Source organism: Pinus tabuliformis, chromosome 8, assembly GCF_031772625.1.
Source record: "Pinus tabuliformis cultivar Carrire ecotype Pingquan chromosome 8, CPIR1, whole genome shotgun sequence".
Taxonomy (NCBI): Eukaryota; Viridiplantae; Streptophyta; class Pinopsida; order Pinales; family Pinaceae; genus Pinus; species Pinus tabuliformis.
Window position 1 is genome coordinate 1,493,021,922 of NC_142294.1, and position 16,672 is coordinate 1,493,038,593.

Consider the following 16,672-nt stretch of genomic DNA (forward strand, 5'->3'; position numbering starts at 1 on the left):
GTTCCCTGTGAGTATATCCACTCTTAATTGAGAACCACAAAAATTTTTTATCACCTTCGGATTCCTATATGAGTGAAATCTATTATGCATCCACACAAGTGTTAAGAATGAAGAGTAAACTGACAAAATAGTCAGCCTGCAAGCATGAAACAATTTGAACCAGTTGGCTTTTACTATTTCATTCATTTTGTAGTTGAGAATGGGCAACATATTGTAATCAGTAATATGGCCTTGGAAGGGTTTTAAAGGAAATAAATTTGATCCCTAAACTATAATGTTGTTGACATATTCATTGATTTTTGAATGCTCCAATTCTAATTTTCAGGAATGGAAAACTATAGTTGGTGCAATTACTAGTTTTTAGGCTTAATCCATAGTCATAAATTTTATTGATCAAAATCTGATGGCACACTTCTGAATAAATAATCACTATGTCAAATTCTCTTCCATTGTGCAACTCAAGTTCACAAGTTTTGAGTTTTTCTAAATCAAACTAGGTGGGAATTAACAGGCCTTGAGTTTTTCCAAATCAAACAAACAAGGTGGGAGACAAAAGAATTCACTTTACTTGTGCTCTCTTAAAATTTTTATCAAACATCATGCCTCTGGGAACGTTGTGTGTCAGAACATTCTCAATACTATGTATATTGAGCATGTTATGACACCCAATGTCCTCTTAGATTTGTTGTGAACTTGCTGAAATGGCCGATTTAGAAGCTGCAATTGAAATCAGGATGGCCATTTGAATATAAATTTAAATATGAATAGTGTATGGCATTAGAATTTTTTGAGATATGATCCAAGGAAGTTAGGGTTTTTGTAGGCTCCTAAATTATATCTCAAACAACTGACCTGGGGAAAATTGTCATAACTTTCTCTCGGAGAATCAGATTGAAATTTCATTAGAAGGTACAGAAAAAAGATAGACTGCAGTTTTCTTTGTATCATTTTCAGATCTGAAGGTTGAAACAGTGAAACGTGGCACTTCGTACAAGTTTGCTCTACTGAACCAGTCTATAATCAAGTCATCATGGGAGATTTGGAATAATGCTTTCTTGGAGAAATTAAGCTTGATCAGACTTATGGGGTTGGAATGAGGACTCAAAGGGCTACCGTAGGATGAAATTTCAGACCTTGGAGATTTGCAATTACAGAGATACAATAGATTCAATGTCGAGCTCCTACAAAGCCAAAAATGGTGTGTAGTTTTTTTAAAATTTTGCATAAATTTGTTTTGAAAAATTAGTTTGAAGGAATTCAAAGGACATAGTGAAGCATAATTATCATTAATTGATGCCTCGAAGAAAGAAAATTGAAACACCTAGTAAGCAACTTGAAATCTCTACTATGACTCATGAAGAAGAGGAAGAAATGCAACATGACATATCAAAATTATGAGAACAAGTGCAACAAGTTTCACTCTCACAAAAAGTAATAGAAGCTAAGATGGCTGGTTTAAAGAAAGTCATGGAAGCTAAGATGAATGGCATGGAAGCTAAGATGGATGGTATGGACACTAAGATGAATTGTATAGAAGAAAAACTTAAAGGCAACATGGAAGATTTGAAGATAGATTTGACAAAGTTGCTACAAAAAATTCTTACTAATGGCGACATGGTAGTAAAGGAAACTCATGATGAGAACAAAATAAATGTTAATCATGATTTCATAGACTCTAATGTTGGATTGAAGACCCACCATGTTCCAAATATCGATATGAGGAAGTTTGATGGAAAGGATCCTGTAACATGGATACTACAAATGGAGAAATATTTTGATCTCCATAATGTGAAAAACACACAAAAGGTATGCATTGCAACTTTATATTTGGAGCCCAATCAATTTGTATAGCATAAATTGCTTTGCTCTTGTAAACAAATTGTCACTTGGGCAATTTTTACGGAAGAAATGATTGCATATTATGAGGATACAAAAAGAAATGCTTTTTTATCCAATTGATAAATTTCAAACAAAAGGGTTCAATGGTGGACCACATTGAGGACTTCCAAAAATTGAATATAAGGGTAAAATATATTCCAAAGGGGCATAGGATTGATGTGTTCATACGGACATTAAATGATAACATCCAACATGAGGTTCACCTTTGGGTACCTGATTCATTGGAGAAGGCATTTAGGTTGGCAAGAAAAATTGAAAAAAAAATTATGAAAGCAAGGAAGCCTACCACTCACAACTATAAAGATGGAAGTGTTGTTTCCCTTAGCCTTCCAAAACCTACAAGGTTGTCACCATAAAAATTGGAAGAAAAAAAAGCAAAAGGGATTTGTTACAATTGTGATAACAAATACACTAAAGGTCATAAGTGTGCTGAGAAGAAATTATTTTACATAGATTGTGAAGAGGAGGAAGAAAAGGAACAAGAAACGTCAAAAGAAGAGGATATACACTAGGAACAAACCCTAGAGAAAGAAGAAATGAATCTGACCATATCTTGTAATGCATTGGTCATAACTACCACTCCTCAAACTCTCAAGATAGAAGGACATATCAATAAGAAAAAGGTAATACTGTTGATTGATTCGGGTAGTACCCATAATTTTATTCATTGTAAGATAGCCAAGGAATTTAATTGCTTCTTATATCCAGCACAAGAGAGTCAAGTGATGGTTGCAAATGAAGGAACCATAAATTTCTCTAGAAAGTGCCATAGGATTAAGCTATCCATGGGAGAATATGTATTGAATAGTCCAATTCTTTTCATTCCAATGGGTGGTGCTAATGTTGTACTAGGAGTCCAATGGCTACAATCTTTGGGTACAATAAATTTTAATTTTCAAGAACTTTTCTTGAAATTTTTTCTGGAAGGAAAGGAAGTTGAATTAAGGGGCATCACAGTGAAACCAAGAAAGATAATAAGCTCTAATGGCATGAAAAAGATTCTAAAGAAAGAACAATGAGGTGTGATTTCACAATTATGTTTGCTAGAGGTTCCCATATTGAAATGCTCTATTTCTTCATATCTCCAAAAGTCCTAGACAATCATTCCAAGGTATTTGAGACTCCCAAGGGCCTCCCACCTATTTGTGATCATGATAATTCTATTAATTTCATTCCATGAAGTTTTCCTCCAAACATCAGGCCTTACAGATATCCCTATGCCCAAAAGAGTGAAATTAAACGTATGGTTGCAGAAATGCTAAAGGTTGGTAAAATTCAACCTAGTCAAAGTTCTTTCTCTACTCCAGTAGTATTGGTGCACAAGAAGGATGGATCATGGTGCATGTGTCTAGATTATAGGGACATCAACAAGCTCATTATTAAAGATAAACTTCCCATTCCTGTCATTGATGAATTATTGCATGAATTACGTGGATCAATTTACTTCACCAAGTTGGATCTTCATTCAAGATATCATCAAATCATAATGAAGACTGAAGACATTCTGAAAGTAGCATTTAGAACTCATGAGGATCATTATGGATTTTTGGTCATGCTTTTTGGCCTTACTAATGCACCTTCTACATTTCAAGGCTTGATGAATTCAATTTTCAAACCCTTCCTTAGAAAATTTGTGTTCGTATTTTTTGACGATATACTAATCTATAGCAAGTCTTGGAAGGATCATGTTCAACATCTTGACAGGGTGCTCAAACTATTGGAGGAGAAACAATTATATGCAAAAACCTCCAAATATTTCTTTCGAGTACAGGAGGTGGAATATCTGGGTCATATTGTATCTCATGAAGGTGTTGATGTAGACTCTAGAAAAATTAAAGCCAATAAGGAATGGAAAAGTACCCACATCCATAAAGAATCTATGAGGATTTCTTGGGTTGACAAGGTATTATTGCACGTTTGTTAACAATTATGTGATAATAGTAGCACCTCTAACAATATTATTGAAGAAATATGTATTTTCTTGAACTCCAGAAGAAAAGAAGGCCTTTGAACATCTTAAAGAGGCAATGTGCCAAGCACCAGTCTTAGCTATGCTAGACTTCACAAAAACCTTTATTGTGGAATGTGATGCCTCAGGAAATGGAATTGGTGCTATTTTAATGCAAGAAGAAAGACCCATTTCTTTCGAAAGTCATCCAATCAAAGGAAAATATTTACACAAAGATATTTATGAGAAGGAAATGTTGGAAATACTACATGCACTTAAGAAATGACCACCTTACCTAATGGGAAGACACTTCAAGGTAGAAGTGGATCATGATAGTCTTAAATACTTTTTAGAACAAATATTATCTTTAGAAGAGCAGCGAAAATGGGTCACAATATGTTGGGTTATGTCTTTGAAATCATCTACAAAAAAGGGAATCAAAATGTTGTTGCAGATGCACTCTCAAGAAAGGATGAGAATGTGGAAGCATTTATTTGCTCCATTTTTATTATCCAACCAGATTGGATAAACAAAGCAAGGGATGAATGGAAGAATGACGAAGAACTATGAGCACTCATTCAAAAGTTACAACAAGATCCCAATACATTAGATACATTTAGATGGAAAAATGATTCGTTATGGTAAAAAGATTTCATATACCTCTATAAGAATTCCCAACTCAAACAAAAGATTCTTATGGAATTGCACACCTCTCACTTATGAGGGTACTCAGGATTTTTAAAAACTTACCACGGGGTTGAGAAGGGATTTTTTTGGGATGGCCTTAAATATGACATTCAAAAGTTTGTGGCAGAATATTTGGTTTTCCAAAAAAATAAGGTTGAAACAATTAAGATCCCAGTTCTATTACAACCTTTATCCATTCCAAGTCAACGTTGGGAGGAGGTTTCAATGGATTTTATCACAGGTTTACCAAAGTCTAAAGGAAAGAGTGTCATCATCGTGGTAGTTAATAGACTTACCAAGTATGCACACTTTTGTGCATTATCTCATCCCTTTAAAGTCGGTACAATTGTTACTACATTTATGGAAACAATTCAAAAGCTACATGGAAACCCAAAGATTATTGTAAGCGACAGAGATCCCATTTTCACTAGAAATTTTTGGATAGAATTATTTTCTTATCTGGGTACTCAGTTAGCTCATAGTTCATCTTATCATCCTCAATCTGATGGGAAAACTGAGATAGTGAACAAATTTTTGGAAGGATATCTTCGTTTCTTTTTATCTGATAAACATACACAATGCATCAAATGGATGCCTCTGGTTGAATGGTGATATAATACTTCCTTCCATACTACAGAAAAAATGACCCCATTTATGGCACATTATGGATATCATCAATAGTCCATCACATCATATTTCATAGAAAATTATAAGGGTCAAGCAATGGAAGATCACATCGAGCATCAACAACAAGTTCTCCAACTCTTAAAGGATAACCTCACTTTGGCTAATAATATAATGAAACAACAGACAGATCAACATCACCGCGAAAGAATTTTTGATGTAGGTGACTACGTATTTCTATGGCTACAACCCCACAAACAAATGTCCCTCAAGCAAGCTAAGAAGGATAATAAATTATCACCAAAGTATTATGGTTCGTACAAGGTGTTGCAAAAGATTGGTACTATGGCATACAAATTGGAGCTTCCTACAACTTCTCGAGTGCACCTAGTTTTCCATGTTTCATACTTAAAGAAGGTTATAGGTGACAAGCTCCTAGTTCAAGCAATATTGCTAGAACTTAACAAGGAAGGAAAAATCATATTGGAACCTAAAGCAGTCACATAAACAAGAACTCGACAACTATGAAATCAATCAATTTCAGAGTATCTCATCAAGTGGAAGAAATTACCCGCTGAAGATTCCACATGGGAGGATGAGAATTTTATACAGAAGCATCCAGAACCACTCAAGCATTGAGGAAAAATTTTTTATGAAGGAGAGGGGCATGTTGGGTCCCTATAATACTACTGTATTCCCTTATTATTATTGTCATTGTAGCCCCTTATTGTTATTTTTGTGCCCATGTTGTCCCCATATTATTATTATTGTGCCCCATAGAAGACCATTATTGTTATTATTGTGCCCTTACATTATTATTGTTATGTCATCTCTGACTATATTGTGACCCCTTAGACTCTTATATATAGAAAGGAGGTATTGTCATTTGTATCATGCAAGAATTTTTCATTTGTGTAATGCAAAGGAAGTTTCCTCCTTGAAGAGGTTGATTTTGATGTCATTGATCTATCTTTACTTCTATTTTGTGAGCTGTTTGCATAATAGTGTGGAAAAGATAGTGGAAGTACTGAAAATTTATTTGTATTAGCCAAAACTCCCATAGGATGTTGGAAAATATATTAGATCATGCACTATCTATGCCATCACCAAGCCAACCATTAAGAATCAAGGCCTGTACACCCGTCTTCCTACTCCTAACTAGCCTTGGAAATCCATCTCCATCAACTATATGTTTGGCCTTCCTTCGACAGCGCATGGTAATGGTTGTGTTTATGGTCATTGATAGATTTTCTAAGATGGCTATATTGGCCACATGCAAGAAGAATATCACAACAAAAGCCACTTCCAAGCTCTTCTTCAAATGAGTGTGGGTACATTTTGGGATCCCGTAGACCATTATGTCATATTGGATAGCAGGTTTCTAATCACATGCTAGTCAAACATGTGGTATTGTTAAGCACCAAGCTCACCAAGTCGACTACATTCCACCCCCAGAATGATGGCCAAATAGAGGTTGTCAATAGGATGATAGTGCACACATGTACAACTCTAAGCATCCATGGACATGGGATGAAAGTCTCCCCTATGTGAAACATAACTACAACAGAGATCTCAATAGCTCAACTAGCCACAACCCCATTCAGGTGATTGTTGGATTTCAACCATTGTGTCTCATTGATGTTGTCATGCCTCATGCAACTACACAGTTAGAATATGCACATGTCCAATCCAAAGATGGTAAAGCCATCAATTTTATTGAACACATTCAACACATCCTCCAGTAGGTTCATGATATCCTGGATAAAGTCAATACTAGGTACAAACAATGTTATGATCAACATCAGGTACAACATAAGTTTCAAGTGGGTGACAAGGTTTGGTTGCATTTGTAGAAGGAACACCTTGTGGAAGCCCACCAGAAGATTTTGCCACTTTGATACAGGCCTTATCCCATCACCAAGGTTTTGGGTGACAATGATTTCAAGAAAGTATCTCGCCATTCCTTGGCCTGCACTCAATATTCAATGTGGATCACCTTCGACCATACTTTCCACCATTGTTGGACACATTAGATATTTCCAAGTAGTTGACACCAACATAGATCAACCTAGATTACATTGAACAAGACACAACTAATCAAATCATGGAAACAAATATTAAGAACACTCACCAACATAGGATCCAATTGTATCGAGCTGTCAAAGATGACCAACTCTTACACTAGGGCAACTGGCTCATGAGGGACCAAGCTCAGCAAAAGTTTCCCCATGTCATGGAAGCACTCAACACAATGGGGACCATTGCTTCCTAAGGTGGGGAGGACTAATCCAGGTGGATATTTGCAGCCACCCACCTATCCACTTGGACCCCCAACAATGTTTCCTATTTATTTCCTAATTTTCAGCACAAATTCCTATTTCAAAAATTTGCTAGTTTTGCCAGTTTTAAGGTCCTAAAATTTTGGAGCCATTTTGAAACCCTAAACGGTGCTTTTGGGGGAAACGGAAAAGCGTAAGGAAAATATTTACATTTTTAGTAAATTTGTTTTTCCTTGGATATACCTTTCTAATGGGCTATCATGCTCACCAAACAAAGATATTATGCCAAGGTTATGACCCTAGGAAGTTGATGTTTCAGCTAACCCCATCGAGCCTATAAGCTTTTGGTACTTCATCTCTTAGGGTTAGGTTTTTGGATGTTTATGGTTTCTCGTTGTTTCTTCATGATAAAAAGGCCTTAGAGGCTCATTGTAACATAATTTAGAAGGAATGTAGTCATCACATCTCTTCTCAGAGATAAGCTACCATCACGTAAGATAGTTTTCTTTCATTCTCTAAGTAAATAGTTTTCAACATTTGCTATTTATTAAGTAAATTCCAATTTTTTAGTATCTCTATGTTTCTTTTTTAAATATGTATTTCATTTGATTCCTTCATAAATCTAGATCACCTAAAGTTGTAATGTATTAAATATATTTTTTATTATATTTTCATTTCTTTGATATGCATCATTGCTAGGATAATTGTATAAGTGATAGATTTGAGATTGATATACATTTGTAATATTATAGAGACATCTATGATTGTTAAATCTAACTTTTATGTAGATATCAATAAGTATTCTTATTAAGTGGTTGGCATTAGGGGAATCATGATGTGACCTTTCATTTTCTCGTGGATAGGGTTTCTACCTCTTACTAAGTGGTTGGAATTAGGGGAACATGATGTGACATTTCATTATCTCGTGGATAGGGTTTCTACCCTAGATCCTATCATGCCCTTTTGAACCAATGAGAGGGTTTATTAGAGAAGGGGATTTCTTTCATAATGTACTTGTTAGTGTAGAAGAACATCAACACTTTTTTGCATGTTAGATCTTGAAGGGAGAATTGAAAATATTTCATGGAGGGTAGATCTTTCTTTGCTTCATGAAGTTTAAGATTTTTCTATCATATTATGTTAAGTGTGAGTATTTGAGTGTTCACATGATCCAATGATGCACTTGGAATCATGGAAGCCACTTCAAGCTTGATGATTGAACAGGTCACCTTTCGAAATCTAGTGGCATCCTTTACAAAATGGCATAGATTGCCAAGATGTGGATACAAATTTATTAAGAAAGTTGATAATATCCTAAAATTAACCTTCCAGTTTATAGTCCCAAAGAAAATATTTCTTATATTTGACCATATTTAATGGATAAGTCTATGGGATTGGCCATTTGTTAAACTAGGATTTATCATGCATCCCAAACCTATCTTAGCTTTGGATCTATCATACATACAAATGTGCAAATATTTCCTAAGTTTTTTCAATTTAAAAATGTTTTCAGGTCAAGGGACTTTATCATTTTTTCCCATGGTAGTGTTATTTTTATACTTTTTAAGTAAGCAATGCATATAGATTCTAAAACAAAATAGAAAGTACATAATGGAATTTAGACATAACACACAAATATTTTTCTACCATGTGATCCTTATACTTTTCAACCTTTTCCATTTCATTTAGTTTCTTTTTGAACGCCCATTTTCTACCAATAGTTTCACCTTCCATCAACCAATTCGACCAAATCCCAAGACTCATTTCTCTATAAGGCCTCCATTTCTTCTACCATTTGTAACCATTCACTCCAGTGTTGTAACCAATGAAGATACATTTCTTTGTCTCACTACCCAAAGTGTTCCTCTTTTCCTTTGGAACATACACAACACTATTACACCCAAATACTTTGTGATGTGAACAAGAAGGTTTCTTGCTATACCATAACTCATGTGAAGTCTTTTCAACCAATTTTTATGTGGGTTATTGATTTACTACATAAAAAACTATGGAAACCACTTCCACCTAGAATTCCTATGCTAATCCTACATCACTAAAGTATACTCATTTTTTCCATCTCAGTCTTGTTCATCCTTTCTACCTCTCCATTTTTTTGAGGTGTGTATGGAGTATAATTATGTCATTCTATGCCATGCAACTTACAGAACTATTCAAATTCTTTGTCATAGAACTCATGTCCATTATCCATTCTTAATATTTTTATCCTTTTTTCTAGTTTGGTATTCCTTAAGGGCTTTTAACTCCTTGAATTTGTTGAAAACTTTTGACTTATTATTCAAGAATTATAGATATGTATTCCTCAAGAAATCATCTATTAACAAAACATAGTATAAAGATCCTCTTAGTGATGGAATATGTTCATGAAAAAACATGTCACTATGTATCAATTCTAGGATCTCTCTTACCCTTGTAGATCTAGAAGGGAAATTCACTCAATTATACATATCATATAAACAATGTTCATAGAAATAAAAATTTGATGCACATGCATACATACCTTCAATCATATATTTACATTGAAAAAATTGAATACCCTTCTCTCTGATGTGTCCCAATCTTGAATGCCAAATCATTGTATTATCTCCAAAGTGAACTGAGGGCTCTGAATTCTTCATTTTTTCCTTCAGGAATAATAAGATTGTTACACCCATCAGTGATAGTGCTTTTCAATAGATTTTATAGTTCTCCACATTGCATTCCCCTCATAAATACTATTGCTTCTCATACCATTTTGGTTTCCTCCTTTTTAAATATAGCATGTACACATACATCATCCATCTTACCCATAGATATCAAGTTCCTAGATAGATCTAGAATGTGCAAAATCATAGGAAATGTTCTAACCCTTCCATATTTTAGTTACAACTTGACTCACCCATTTCCTGTGGTTTTTTTTAGCCAAACATCTCCAAGGAGGACGTCACCATCACACCTTTCATACTCACAAAACCACTCTTTAGGAGGATTCATATGAAAGAGGCACCTTAATTGATGAACCAAACATCACTTTTTGATAGTGTATTTGTAGAAGCAAAATACACATCCCCTCCTTCTTAGAAGGACTTCCCTTCCATAGAAGTGGTGTCATCTAACCTTTTACCTCTCTCAACACTTTCCGATCCACATTTCTTCTTAAAATACCTCACTTTACCACATTTCTAACACAATTTCTTTAAAGGATCCCTTGGAAATTTAGATATGCCTCTATATTTAGATCTCCCTCCTATAAAATTATTTTTCTTTATTTGCAATGATCAAGTATCCATGCTATGCTCTCCCATGTATTTTCTTCTCATTTTCTCTTATAAAAATGATGCAACTACATCATCAAAATTTAATGCAAATTATTTATTGGTACTACCTATTAGTACAACCAAATTATACGAAGAATTTAGTAGAGAACATAATATGGTAATACACTTATCTTTTTCCTCTAACTTAATATCGATAGAAACAAGTTGAATTACTAGAGTATTGAAAGCATTCATATGCCCTGTCATTCAATCACCATCTTCCATCTGAAGATGAAATAAATTCTTTCAAAGAAAAAAATTATTTACCAAAGACTTTGATTGATATAAGTTCCCTAACCTTTCCCATAGATTCTTTGCAATATATTCTCCAACAAAATTCAATAATAGTAAATCTAAGCGATAAAGTTGAATAATACTCCTCACCTTTATAACCTTTCCTAATACTCTTTTGACATAGTAGCAATTTTTGTGTATAGGTCTACAACCACCCACTATTCTTTATTTAATAGAAGATCCTTTGCCTTGATCTTAGACAACTCAATTTTTTTAGTGAACTTCTTGATCTCTACTATGGAACTACTTTTATTACAAGAATCACCATTTGGAAAGCTTATACCGAACATGTTTACTAAAATTCTATCAAAAGCCTAAAACAAGTCAAACCCTTAGCAACAAAGGTGTTCCCCTAAAGCCAAAACCTTTTTATGATACCAAATGTTAGTCTTAAACCTGTTGAGTAATCAATACACATAGATTCTAAAGTAAAAATAGAAAGCAAGTAATGGCATTCAGATAGAGTATGGAATTGTTTTTATCCTAGACACACAAACAAGAAAATCAACATTCTTAGAGCTTCTTCACCCACTTTTTCATTATATTTTTAACCATGAAAAATACAATATCTATATTAAAATATTTTATTTATGGTTAGAATATAAAAAAAATAAATTGTTATTAATATTTTTTTAAATATCATAAAATATTGGTGGATTTAATATACATCTCTCTCAACATAAAAACTCTCTATAAGATAAATAAATAAATGTTTATATTCAATTCTGTATATTGATTTTTATATAAAGTTATATAAAAATATTTTACTTGAAATAAACATTGAAAGGAATAATACTAAAAATATATTATTAGTATTAGAAGTTACACACGTTAAATAAACATTTAACACAAAAGGAATTAAGTATCTCTCATATTGGACTCTACAAGGTGTCTCTTTGTTGAATCATTGCAATCTTGGATCTGAAGTTAGTTCTAACCAATTCATCAAATGAAAGGGCGTGTTCAGATTTACTTCTATAATAAGGAATTTTTAGGTTTTCACTTCTAGAAGGTTAATACTTAATCTTCCACGACATACAAGTGCCAATGGAATTCATATAGAATTATACTTTAATTAATGGTTTCTAAACTTCAATGTGAAACAAATTTATAATATTTTCGGAGATATGATTTAAGTTTAGCTTCCATGCCATACATATTAGCTTCCATGCCATCCACCTTAGCTCCCATGCCATTCATCTTAGCTTCAATGCCTTTCTTTAAACCATCTATCTTAGCTTCTATTACTTTTTGTGAGAGTGAAATATTTTGCACTTGGTCTCGTAATTTTGATATATCATGTTGCATTTCTTCCTCTTCTTCATGAGTCATGGTAGAGATTTCAGGTTGCTTAATAGGTGTTTCCATTTTATTTCTTCATGGAATCCATTAATAATAATTATGCTTCACTATGTCCTTTGAATTCCTTCAAACTAAACTTTCAAACCAAACTTATCCAAAATTTTAAAAAGACTACACACCTTTTTTGGTTTTGTAGGAGATTGATATTGATTTTGTCATATCTCTATAATTGTGGATCTCCAAGGTTTGAAATTTTGTCATGTTGTATCCCTCTAAGTCCTCATTCCAATCCCGCAAGTCTGATCAAGATTGGATTCTCCAAGAAATCATTATTCCAAATCTACCATGATGACCTGATTTTAGACTGGTTTAGTAGAGAGAACTTGTATGAAGTGCCATGTGTCATTGTTTAACCCTTCAGACTTGAAAATGATAAAAAAAAAACTACAATCTGTTCTCTTTCTGTACCATTTTACGAAATTTAAATCTTTTTCTCAAAGAGAAATTTATCATGATTTTCGTCAGGTCACCTGTTTGAGATATATTTCGGGAGCCTGCAAAAACCATAACTTCCTTGGATCATATCTCCAAAAATATTTATTCAACAATTCCACTTCTATGAAATGAGCTTGTGGCATTTATGACTTTACTAGCTCTATGGTTATTATGAGCTTGTATTACATAAACCTTATAAGCCAATAAGGGTCATGTCATGAAAAATGGTATGAATAATTTCTTAAAAGTCCATGAGATGAGCTTACAGGAATTAAAAAATAGGGTTGCAAGTATCGATGCAAAAACTATATGTAATGAGGGATTTTTTGGGGGTTATTTTTAATTATAGATATATCTATAGTGGAGATTGATAGAATTATGAATTAAGAGTCTTAACTGTCATTTATTGTTTAAGTTACGATGGAAATCATAGGTAGTGAAGACCATTTAATGTCTAAGCTAGGATTGAAAGCAACGATAGAGAAGATCAATTATGGTTATTAAACATGGAAACAAATGAAAATTCTTGCTATTTTGAGTTAATGGAAATGATTAAGGAAGGGATAGAGTAAAGTGTGAGAGAACTTATTGTGATTGTAAATTTGTGTTGTTTTTTGTTTTTATATATATATATATAAAAGGAATGTTGCATAGAGAGGTAAATTTAGATTTGATTATTATTTGTATCAAAAGTAATTTGTTGGTATTACAAATAAATAATTAGGTTTTTTTATTTTATTTTTTTTGGTCAAGCTAGTTTTTGTTTAAATAATCTTACCTCAAGCTTATGGATTATCTATCTTGTCCAAATGTCCTCATTTTTTTATTACTTACTGACAAATGCATTGATGATTATTACCATATCTCTTTATATTAGTCATGTGCCTAGGGATTACATAGATAATGAAGAGTCAAAACACATGATTACACTAATAGTGACGGAAAATTCTATTTACTGATATTGGTAACATATTCTCTCCTACATTTTCTTTATGCTCTGACATTCCAAAGGCACGTGAGGATAAACATTCAAATTAAGATTAAATTCAAAATAATATTGGCATAGTCCAAGTAGAAGCAAAATATCACTTTCGTGGAAGACTTTTGTAACATACTAGGATGCCTCCCTTATTCATTGAGGCACTGAAGTGGAACACCCTCTCTAATAACCAATTTTTGTGCTTAATTCAAACTTCTAACAACAATATAAGCATAATTCACATGCAACATAAATATGTAGTGAAAATAGTTTTGCATAAATAAAATTCATTTATTAACATGCTCAAAGTGAAAACATTCCATAGATAGAAAAGCATGAATACTTATCTACAATGAAAGTAAGTCCCCTAAATTGGTTGTTAAGGAGTGATTTACCATCCAACTATAGGAAATAGATATAGGTTCTACCCCCAAGAAATACTATGTTACCACCAAGGTGAATGAAGCACTTAGGGCACTCTAATCTCACTTAGCCCAACCTATTTCTCTTGTTACAAAAAATCGGCCTCCACTCAGTCAAAATATGGCATAGTAGCTACATTCATAGGATATTAAAAGATACCTCTAATCTCACTAGATATTGATAAAATCCTTCCAAAATCCTATTGTTCAAACATCCTTTAAACAAAAATAATCCCTATTTTTAATAGAATCCTCTATTTTTGTCGAATACCTTTTCTTATACTCCCAAATACTTATAAACCCCTACCCAATATCCTTTGCAACAAACTAATACCTATAATATATTGACTCTATTTTTCACAATTTTTAAATCCCCTTTATGAATTAATGTGATAATATTGGTAAACAAGGCGAATCTTTTGTGTTACAAAACCAATCTACTCAAATTTTAGCACTTGAAGACCTCATATAGGCATTAATCAGCTTGGGCACATTCTTCCATTACTCTATAGAAAAAAAGAACAAATTCCTTTGTTTACTTCATAATCTCTTAGGGATCTTACTCCCTTCCATAAGTGGCAAAAGAAGTCCAAATCGTTGGTTACCTATGGGAATATGGAGGACAAAAAGCTTTCCATCCCAAAACTTGATCTGAAGTTGAATGAAAAATAAGATTCATATTAGCAATGCTTTAGTCAAGGAACACAAACCTCATTATCCTTGGGTTTAGCTAAGAAACTAAGATGGATTAACAAAACATTGTACGATGCACAGGAATAAGTGGGAGCACCTAAATTTACATTTCAGGCCAATCAACAACCTAACAAGTTTCCTACTTATGTTGCACTAAGGTCTTCCATTCTTGAGATAAATCCTTCTATCTTTTAGGAGGTGGATGGAAAAAACGTATGTTGTAATACCATAATACGAGAGTACTACTCCATACTCAGGAATCATGTTCTAGAGATAATTCCAAAACCTTATAAGGAATTAGTGGTTAATTCCAAACATATAGTTGATGAGAGCACGTGTACAAGTTTGTTACCAAAGGATTTTCACAAAAAAGAGGGGGTTGACCATAATAAGACTTTTTGTTTAGTATATAAAGGTTTTGAGGCACATGGGTGAGATATCCATGTTTGGAGGTCGATGAATTTTTTTTCATACACTGACACATTCACCACAAGTTTTATATTTCAGGTTCGATGATTTTTTACTCAAACTAGGTTTCTCTAAATCTCAAATTTTTTATTTTTTATTTGGTCCAATTGTCTTAGAATATATGTAGATGATTTTATCATTGCAAGAAGGTTTTAACAAATCATTTTTTAGTGTGAAATGGAATTGCCTTGTGATCTTGACTTAGGGGAGATTGGTCTACTATTGGGACTAGAAGTTTGGTAGGTTGTTGATGAAGTACTCATTGGGAAAGGGAAGTATACCTTCAACATTATGAAGAGATAAAATTTCAAGAGGGAGAAAATATCCTAGTTTCTATTCCTTTGTATGTATACTTGGCAAACATTTTGATGAACCCCCTAATAGAGGGGAAGTTTGAGATGTTAAGAGTATCTTGGTTTGTTAGAGAACGTGTTCCTCATAAAGGGGAAGCATTAGTTTACCTAGTTGTTTAGAACTTGTGCTTCATTTTATTTCATTGTATAAAAACCTATTATGTGAGGATCAATTTTCAATTCATCCTTAGAAGTTGAGTGTTAAGATTTGAGGAAGATCACACCACCATGAATATCTTTTAAATATCTTGGTAAGCATAGTTAATTGAATAGTTACATAGAGGGGTGTTCTTGGCCATGTGGACGAGCGTGTTCGGTAGATGTTGGTATTTGGTACCTATTATTAACATGTGGGGAACACTAATTGAGTAGTTACATAAAGAAATGTGCTCTACATGTGTAAAAGTATGCTCTACACATGTTGGCATGTGCCTACCTATTCCTTATAGGTGTGGGGCTGCACTACTTGAATAGTTACATGGAGGAGCATGCTCGGTCTGTACATATGAATTTGTAAAACATGAGTGGTGCACTATTTGGGTGAGAATTTTCTCACACATGAGGAATTGTAATAACCCCATCTTTATCACCATATTAGAAATATAAATTGTATATGTTATGAATGGTTGAGGGTTAAGCATTGCAATATGTATATATTGTAGATGGAAAATGATAAAATGAAATACAGTGCCATCAATTTATGGACATCGACAAAGTCATAGGGTGGTATGATTCCTCAACAAAGGAGGATGAAAATGGGGCCCAAGGGGTGATCCCACATGCCTAGAGTCTCATTCCAGTTTGCTAAGTAATTTTTCATTACATATGATCTTCATTTAACTTATTAAAATACAATCATTGAATGCGTGTGTGAGGTTAGTAGAAGAGTCATCTCACATAGTTATTAAAGCATGG